The sequence below is a fragment of the Lynx canadensis genome, chromosome E2 (assembly GCF_007474595.2).
Source record: "Lynx canadensis isolate LIC74 chromosome E2, mLynCan4.pri.v2, whole genome shotgun sequence".
NCBI classification, from domain to species: Eukaryota; Metazoa; Chordata; class Mammalia; order Carnivora; family Felidae; genus Lynx; species Lynx canadensis.
The window spans coordinates 41,901,033-41,910,379 of NC_044317.1; the positions used below are offsets into that span (position 1 = coordinate 41,901,033).

The 9,347-nt window shown below is 43.7% G+C and overlaps 1 non-coding gene across 1 annotated transcript; it reads left to right on the top strand.

Annotated features, from left to right (window-relative positions):
- Window positions 1-8,402: 8,402 nt before the first annotated feature.
- Window positions 8,403-8,487, top strand: TRNAR-UCG. The gene has a single exon. It is a non-coding gene; the product is annotated as a tRNA-Arg (tRNA).
- Window positions 8,488-9,347: the final 860 nt, after the last annotated feature.

A 9,347-nucleotide genomic window follows, 5' to 3' on the forward strand; every position in this document is an offset into this window, starting at 1 on the left:
TGTCTCCCTCTCTCTCTGACCCTCCCCCGTTCATGCTCTGTCTCTCTCTGTCTCAAAAATAAATAAATGTTAAAAAAAAAATTAAAAAAAAAAGCATCCAACTTCAGCTCAGGTCACGATCTTGCAGTTTGTGGGTTCGAGCCCGGTGGCGTTGGGCTCTGTGCTGACAGCTCGGAGCCTGGAGCCCGCTTCGGATTCTGGGTCTCCCTCTCTCCCTCTGCCCCTCCCCTGCTCATGCTCTGTCTCTCTCTGTCGCTCAAAAATAAATACATGTTAAAAAAAAAATTAAAAAACCAAAAACGACTTCCACCAACAAAATGCTAACCATCCAACATGAGGGAACAGAACATGCAAACGCAAATGCAAATGCAGGAACCAGTGCTTGGCGAAGAGGTAGGTGTAAACAAAGCGTGTGCTACTTGCTGAGTTGTGTTGCTGAGTTGTGTTGCCTGGCATTTCTATCAGCGCCTTCTGGAGGCGGGTCCAGTCGAAGGGGAGAGTGTCAGGCACGTGGAGGGCATGGGGACAGCCTCTGTGGCAACTTGCAGGACCGAAGCCCTGTGGGACGGGAGGTGGCCTGTGACAAATGTCTGGTCTCAGGCTCTGTGGTTGTGCATGGAGATGCGCGCTCCTCGGGATTCCTTCAGCTGAAGGAAAAGACACTGTCACTTGCTCCTGACACTAGGAAGTCCAAGGGCGCGCACTGGCTTCTGGCTGGGGTGGCTCTGGGGTCCCCAGCAATGCTATTAGCTCCTTCTCCAGCCCTTGGCTCTGCTTCCTTTGGGGTTGCCTCCACGTCAGGGGGCACTTGGCTGCTGGTGGCTCCAGAATGACATCCTGTTTCCCCACCAGCTCAAAGGGGAGAGTTTCCTGCTGCTCCCAAGTCTTGGACTGAGTCTTGTCAGCAGAGCTGGGCCTCAGGTCTTCTCTGGATGTGATCTCTGAGACCAGGGGAAAGCATATATGATGTGCGGTAATTGGGTCAGGCCTGGGTCACGGGCAGTTTGCTGAGATGTGGCAGGGAGGAGCTGGTTAGCTCATTTTTACCCACTGAGCTGAGCCCGGGGCAGTGAGCGCCCAGAGATAACTAGAGATGCCTTTCTAGGAGGGGGAGAGGGTAGGCGGAGCCCTCATTGTCCTCTCATGGTCCTGGTGACACATCAGCATCTACTCCTGAATGACTTGAGAGACCTTTGAAAAGGACCTTTGAAAATCCCAAGGGAGCCTTGGAAATCCCCTTGACTGCTAGAGGAAGAAAGATACATGCAATGTGATATGTGAGTGTTTATTATGCTTAAAAACCCACAAATGGTGTTATTTTCTATGGGCACACGTATAAGTACGTAAAAAAACCTTTTTTTTTTTTAGAGTCAGAGGCATAGATACTAAATTCATTTCAGTAGTTACTTCTGGAAAGGTAGGGAGGAGCCTGGGATGAGGTGTCAAGAGGGCTTTGGCTTTGTATTTACTGGACACATTTTAAAATTTAATTAGAAATAGTTTACATATAGTAACATTTACTTTTGGGGGTGTATAGTTATGAGTTTTGACAAATGCATGAAGTCAGGCAGCCACCTCCACAATCATGACAAAGAACAGTTTCATCACCCCCCAAAATCCCTTGCAGTTAACCCCTTAGTGGTTAACCCCTCCATGAATCCCAGACTCTGGAAACCATTGGCCCACTCTCCATTCCAGGGGTTTTGTCTGTCAGAGAGTGTCATATAAACAGACTCATGTGGTATGTACCCTTTTGAGTCTGGTTTCTTTCACCCATGTTCAGATTCATCCATGTTGTCTCATGTATCAGTAGTTTGTTTCTTGTTTTCTGCTGGGTAGTATTCCATTTTTTGGGTATACCACAGTTTATCTTTTTTTTTATCTTGATTTTTTTTAACATTTATTCATTTAAAATTTTTTATTTTAAATTTCATTTTAAATGTTTATTTGTTTTTGAGAGAGAGTGAAACAGAACATGAGTGGGGGAGGGGCTGAGAGAGAGAGGGAGACACAGAATCTGAAGCAGGCTCCCGGCTCTGAGCTGTCAGTGCAGAGCCTGATGCGAGGCTCGAACCCACAATCCATGAGATCATGACCTGAGCCGAAGTCAGATGCTTAACCGACTGAGCCACCCAGGAGCCCCCACAGTTTATCTTGTTGAGGGAGATTTGGGTTATTTTTCAGCCATTATGAGTGAAATGCTATAAAAATTCCAATACAGGTATGCGTGTACATGGGTTTTCATGTCTCCAGGGTAAATACCTACAAGTGGGGTGGCTGAATCACAGGGTAAGTGTAGGTTTACCTTTATGAGAAACTGCACACTGTTTTCCATAACACCACATCAGAAATTTTGAGAATTCGAGCGGCCCTGCAACTTTACCGGCATTTGGTATTGCCAATGTTTTTATTTTAGCCATTCTAATAACCGTGTACTAGTTTCTATCTGTGATTTCAAAGAAACTTTTTATCTTGAAATAATCTTAGACTTACAGAAGAGTTGCAAAAATAGTGCAGAGAGCTCCCGTGTTCTCTTTACTCAGTGCCCCTGCTACTAACATAGTACCTAATTCACAGTATGTTTATCAAAATGACATTAATATTGGTGCAATACTAGTAACTAACCTACAGACTTTATTCGGATTTCCCTAGTTTTTCACTAATGTGCACTTTTGGTTCTGGCATCCAATCCAGGACCCCATATTGCATGTAGTCTTCGCGTCTCCTTGTTCCCCAGTCTTCGTGACTTTGTGTTTCATGATTTTCACACTTTTCAAGAGTACTGGTCAGGTATTTTGTGGAATGTCCCTCAGTTTATACTTGTCTGATGTTTTCTCATAATTAGGCTGATATTATGATTGGGGGAAGCATGTCACACAGGTTTATTTATTTATTTATTTATTTATTTATTTTTCAATATAATTTATTGTCAAGTTGGCTAACATACAGTGTATACAGTGTGCTCTTGGTTTTGGGGGTAGATTCCCATGATTCATTGCTTACATACAACACCCAGTGCTCATCCCAACAAGTGCCCTCTTCAGTCCCCATCACCCCAGCCACCCCCCCATCAACCCTCAGTTTGTTCTCTGTATTTATTTGGGTTTTTTTAAAACACTATTATTTTCTGGGTTTGCCAGCTCATTTGTGTATTCTCTGTCCCCCTAGAATCAACCTCTTCTTCCAAAATTCCTGGTTCCTTATATGAAAGAACAGCATTTAGAAATCAAGATCTGGCTACCACCTTACACCTGTCAGAATGGCTAACATTAACAACTCAGGCAACAACAGATGTTGGCGAGGATGCGGAGAAAGAGGATCTCATTTGCATTGTTGGTGGGAATGCAAGCTCGTGCAGCCACTCTGGAAAACAGTATGGAGGCTCCTTAAAAAACTAAAAATAAAACTACCCTACGACCCAGCAATTGCACTACTAGGCATTTATCCATGGGATACAGGTGTGCTGTTCTGAAGGGACACGTGCACCCCATGTTTATAGCAGCACTATCGACAATAGCCCAAGTATGGAAAGAGCCCAAATGTCCATCGATGGATGAATGGATAAAGAAGATGTGGTATATATATATATACAATGGGGTATTAGTCGGCAATCAAAAAGAAGGAAATTTTGCCATTTGCAACTACATGGATGGAACTGGAGGATATTATGCTAAGTGAAATTAGTCAGTCAGAGAAAGACAAACATCATATGACTTCACTCATATGAGGACTCTAAGAGACAAAACAGATGAACAGAAGGAAAGGGAAACAAAAATAATATAAAAACAGGGAGGGGGACAAAACAGAAGAGACTCATAAATATGGACAACAAACTGAGGGTTGCTGGAGGGGTTGGGGGAGGGGGGATGGGCTAAATGGGTGAGGGGCACTAAGGAATCTACTCCTGAAATCACTGTTGCACTATATGCTAACTAATTTGGATGTATGTTAAAAAACATTTTAATAAATAAATAAATAAATAAATAAATAAATCAACATCTGGATGCTGGGTGTCCTTATTGATATTGGAGTGTTGCTGCTTCTAGGCTGTCTCAGCAGACAGAGGTAAGGATTTCTATGTATGTTTTCTACACATGCATATACACATATCTCTACTTTAACAAATGAGTTCATACTGATTTTTTTTTAATTTTATTTTAGAAAGAGAGAGAGCAGGAGAGCAATCATGGGAGGGGCAGAGGGAGAGGGAGAGAGATATAATCGCAAATAGGTTCCATGCCAAGTGCAGAGCCCAATGCGGGGCTCGTTCTCATGACTGTGAAATTACGACCTGAGCCAAAATCAAGATTTGATCGCTTAATCGACTGAGCCACCCAGGCACCCCCATGCTGATATTTCTGACTCCAATCCAGCACCATGGTGTTCCCTTCTGCCCCCCCCTTGCTTCTTTTGTAACTTCTTTCTGAGTAAATAAAAAGACTTTCATAATCTCCAATATTGTCTCCAAATATCTACTTATTTGCTCAACTCTACTGTATGTGTAACATACCTTTGGAATTCGTAACCGGTATCTGATGGAGAAACAAATTTACCAACCAGAACACAGTTTCTATGTAGTTCTTTTTTTCTTTATTCTTACAGAATCTATCAAAACAGTGTCTTAGCTCCTTCCTTCCTTACCAGGTTGAGTGTGCTTAAGCCATCCGTCTGTAGACAGATTCATTTGTCACTGTGTGCATTCCATCTTGGATGCCTCTGATGTTCTGCATGACTTCTAAAAATTTTCACACAGTAAAATTGACTCTTTGTGGTATACAGATCTATGGATTTTTAAAAAATGTTTATTTATTTCTGAGAGACAGAGAAAGAGCGTGAGCCAGGGAGGGGCAGAGAGAGGGAGACACAGAATCTGAAGCAGGCTCCAGGCTCTGAGCTGTCGGCACAGAGCCCGATGTGGGGCTCCAACCCACGAACTGCGAGATCATGAACTGAGCCAGAGTCGGATGCTTAACCAATTGAGCCACCCAGGCGCCCCTGGATCTATGGTTTTTTGACAAATGACACTGATTTTCCTGTGTTGAAACTGCCTTGCATTCCTGAGATAAACTCCATTTAGTTGTGATATACTATCCTTTTCATATATTGCTGGATTAAATTTGCTACTGTTTGGTTGAGGATTTTTGCATCTGTGTATGGCGTATTGGCCTGTAGCCTTGTAAAGTCTTTCTCTGGTTTCTGTATCAGGGTAAATCTGGTCTCATATAGTGAGCTGAGGAGTTTGCCTCCTGTTTTATTTTCCTGAAAGGGTTGTGTAGGATTGATATGATTTCTTCTTTAATTGTTTAGTGGAGTTCACCACCAAAACCATCTGGGTGTAAAGCTTTCTTTGTTGGAAATTTTTCATTAAAAATTCAGTTTCTTTAATATATATAGCACTGAAATAGCTTTATCTATTTCTTTCAGTGAGCTTATAAGGTTAGACATATATTTACCATGCAATCCAGCAATCCCACTCTTTGGTATTTACCTAGGTGAATTGAAATCTGGTGTTCATGCCAGGAACTTTCTTGTTGTTTTTTTTTAATTTTAGTTTTCTTTTCATTTCTTTTTTTTTTTTTTTTTGAGAGAGAGTGCACATGAGTGGGGGAGAGGAGGCAAAAGGAGACAGACAGAGAGAGAGAGAGAGAGAGAGAGAGACAGAGGGAGAATCTTAAGCAGGCTCTACACTCAGTGAGAAGCCTGACTCAGGGTTCAATTCAACGACCCTGGGATCATGACCTGAACCAAAATCAAGAGTCAGACACTCAACCAACTGAGCCACCCAGTCACCCTCTCCCTTTTTTTGCTTTTTATTATTATTATTATTATCATTATCATTTAAAGAGAGCATGAGAGGAGGAGAGGGGCAGAGGGAGAGAAAATAAAGAAACTTTCAATTCAGAAGTTCATGGCAAGGATTGCCTGGGTGGCTCAGTTGGTTAAGCATCCAATTCTTGATTTGGGTTCAGGTCATGATCCTGGGTTGTGGGATTGAGCCCCGCCTCGGGGTCCATGCGGAGTGTGGAACCTGCTTAAGATTCTCTCTCTTTCTCCCTCTGCCCCTCTCTCTGTCATGTGCTCTCTTTCCCTCTCGAAAAAAAAAAAAAGTGCATGGCAAGTTGTAACATCCACTACTGGAATATCTAGGAATGGCTTCTGCTTGTTGCGAATTCCCAGGGCTTCAAGGTCAGACAACCCTAGCTTTTGACCACAGATGAACACCTGATCCAGATTGGCCTACATAGGAAAGCAGCTAGCCAGGTCAGGCTGGGCCAGTCAGAGCCCTCCCATAGAATTAAGAACTCGAGTGGCTGTTCTGTAATGCGCAGACCCAGGTGCTGTGGGTGATGGTGTTGGTGGCCCTGGGGTACCATGTTTTCTGCCACGTGGTTTCAGGGAACCGAAGATGCTGGGGAAGATGCTGGGGGAGAGGGGCTGGGATGAGAGACTGAAACCACACAGTTTGCTCCCACATGGCTCTGGCCTTGCTGTGTTGAGCTTTGAGGCGCACCCCAGGCCAGAGTCCCGTAGGACAAGTTGAGTTGGGTTTCTGTTACTTGCAATTAAAAGTATTCTAATGCTCAAATATCTTTCCTTAGATCCTTCGTGTTTTCTTCTGGAGAGAGAGTTTTTCTCTCTCCTGTCACTTTCACCTGTCACATGTCACCTGTCACTTTCCCCCTTTGATCTAAGTGGTAGAGCACTGTGGCCAAGCAACACCACGTCGCTCCTTACTTTTCCTTTCCATAAAGTGAAGAAAATCCTTTCTGGCCGACTACATAGGGGTCTTGCTTGGAGAGGGTGCTCAAATGATGTCCAGGAAAAGGATGCTGTCAGGAAGGACACGAAGACGTGCCTTGAGTTCATCTGAATTTGGGGCTGAGATATATCAAAGAGTGACAGTGACAATGGGGATAATGATTTGAGACTTTTGTCTACCCAGGAGCAGGAAATGCACGTGTTGCCGTGAAGGTGTTACAGTTCTCTTGAGCAGTTATTATTGCTGGCTGTCATTGTCACTGTTGTCGCAACCAGACTGGAGGGAGCACTCTGGGTTCACCATGGTTCTGGGTGCGCCTGTGTTCTCCCTGCCTCCAAAACCTGACTCCTTCCCACTTGGCTCCCTGTGGCCACACTTTCGATCGAATCCCATGAGACTTTCGATCGAATCCCATGTGGCTCTTGCTCACAAAACTAGGAAAACTGGGCTTATTTTTCTCCTCTTTATTTATAAAAATTAAAAAAAAAAAAACAAAGAAAAATGTAAAGAAAATCACCTCTTGGTTTTCTAAGTGACAGAATGTTATCTAAATGAATATTGGCATGAACTTTTGGGAGGGACATTTCTGATGCTCATTCTGTGGCGGAAGAAAAGGACTCCCCTGTTTTTTGTGCAACTTCTTTTGTTGACTTCCACAGTACAGTGGAAGAAAGCACACCTCAAAGATTTCAGTGACTTCCTCTCTGCACACAGCTCACCAGGTGCCAGGCTTGATGTTAAGTTGCACTTGGCCTCAGCTACCTGAGGAAATGTAAATTTGTATTTCCGGGGCCAGATAACTTGCTTTTTTCTTTGTTATCTGAGATTTAGGAGCTGGAAGGAAACCTTTAAGCTTCTTGGCGCTGATTATTTCAGCCGCTGTGATGCTAATGATTCACATATTGAACAAATAAAATACCCTGGAAACCTGCTAAAGGAGGAATTTCAAAACACATTCATTCTGTTGACAAAGGTGCCCTTCTGAGAGGCTTAAGGAGGCACAATTTTATTTGGTCTTGTTCCTGAGGGTAGCACACATACCTCTTTATTTCCGAATATTTTTTTTTCCTTGAAAAAGTTGTAAAAAGTAGAAGCAGGCAATTCACCAAGGAAGAAAGGCAAATGGCCAGAAAACATATGAAAAGATGTTCAATCGAATAGAAGCAAATTGAAGCAGTGAGATTTTTTTTGTCCTCCAGCCACATTAGAAAATATTACATGAAGGCTGATGATAACTCCCAGAGTTGCTGAGAAAATGAGCATTTTTATATCCTACCTTCTAGGTACAATCTGACAATGTGCATCATTGTGTAAACCTCTCCCTTTGGCTTGGAAACTGTACCTGTGGGCGTTCGTTTTAAAGACCCCCCTCGTCTTTGTGGGGATGAAGACTGAAGTCATTTACTGAAGATGGCTTAGGAAAGAGACTAGAAACAACCTAATGTCCACCAGCGGGGACGCGTTAGGCAAATGACATGCACAGCTCTCTGCAGAATGTACAGCAGGCACCAACGAAGGTGCTGAGCTCTGTGTGCGAATGTGGACACACGTCACTGATGTATTGCCAAGCAGAAACCATTACAAAGCTGTGCTCACTTGTGATTCCACTTGTGTAATGAAATCTGCGTGGAAAAGTAGGGGCGCCTGGGTGGCTCAGTCGGTTGAGCGCCCGACTTCGGCTCGGGTCATGATCTCACAGTTCGCGGGTTCGAGCCCCGCGTCGGGCTCTGTGCTGACCGCTCAGAGCCTGGAGCCTGCTTTGGATTCTGTGTGTGTGTGTGTGTATGTCTCTCTCTCTGCCTCTCTCCCATTTGTGTTCTCTCTCTCAAAAATAAATAAACATAAAAAAAAAAACAAAACCAGAAAGTAGTCTGGCCAGGCACAGAAGGACAAATACTGCATAATTCCACTTAGCATCGCTATAGTCAAATTCATAGAGACAGAAGGTAGAATGGTGGCTGCCGGGGGCTGGGGGAGGAGGGAATGAGCGTTTTTGTTTGACGGGTACAGGGTTTCAGTTTGGGAAGATGAAAAAAGGACCGGAGAGGGATGGTGGGGATGGCTGTACCGCAGCGTGAATGGACTTCCTGCCACTGAACTGTACACGTGAAAATGGTTAAAGGGGTAAATTTTACATTACATATATTTTCCCACAACAAAGCATTTTTAAAAAAATGTTTATTTATCTGAGAGAGAGAGAGAGAGCGTGTGAGAGCGTGCGTGTGCTCGAGCATTCAAGTGGGGGGGGAAGGGTAGAGACAGAGGGAGAGAGAGAAGCCTAATCAGGCTTGAGCCCAATACAGGGCTGGATCTCAAGAACCGTGAGATCATGACCCAAGGTGAAATCAAGAGTCTTAATCGATGGACCCACCCAGGTGCCGCCCCCCCCCCCCAGATTTTTTAAGTAGCTGAAAGGATATCTGCCAGAATACCATCGTTATTTTCTGTGTGATTAGTTTTTGTTTTCTTTACAATAAGCAGATATTCTGTGAGCCCATCCTGGACGACCAGCGAGCTCTGGATACAAAAATACCTCTATTTTTGTTTATATTTTTTGTAAATGTGGTCATGTGGACTTGGAACCTGC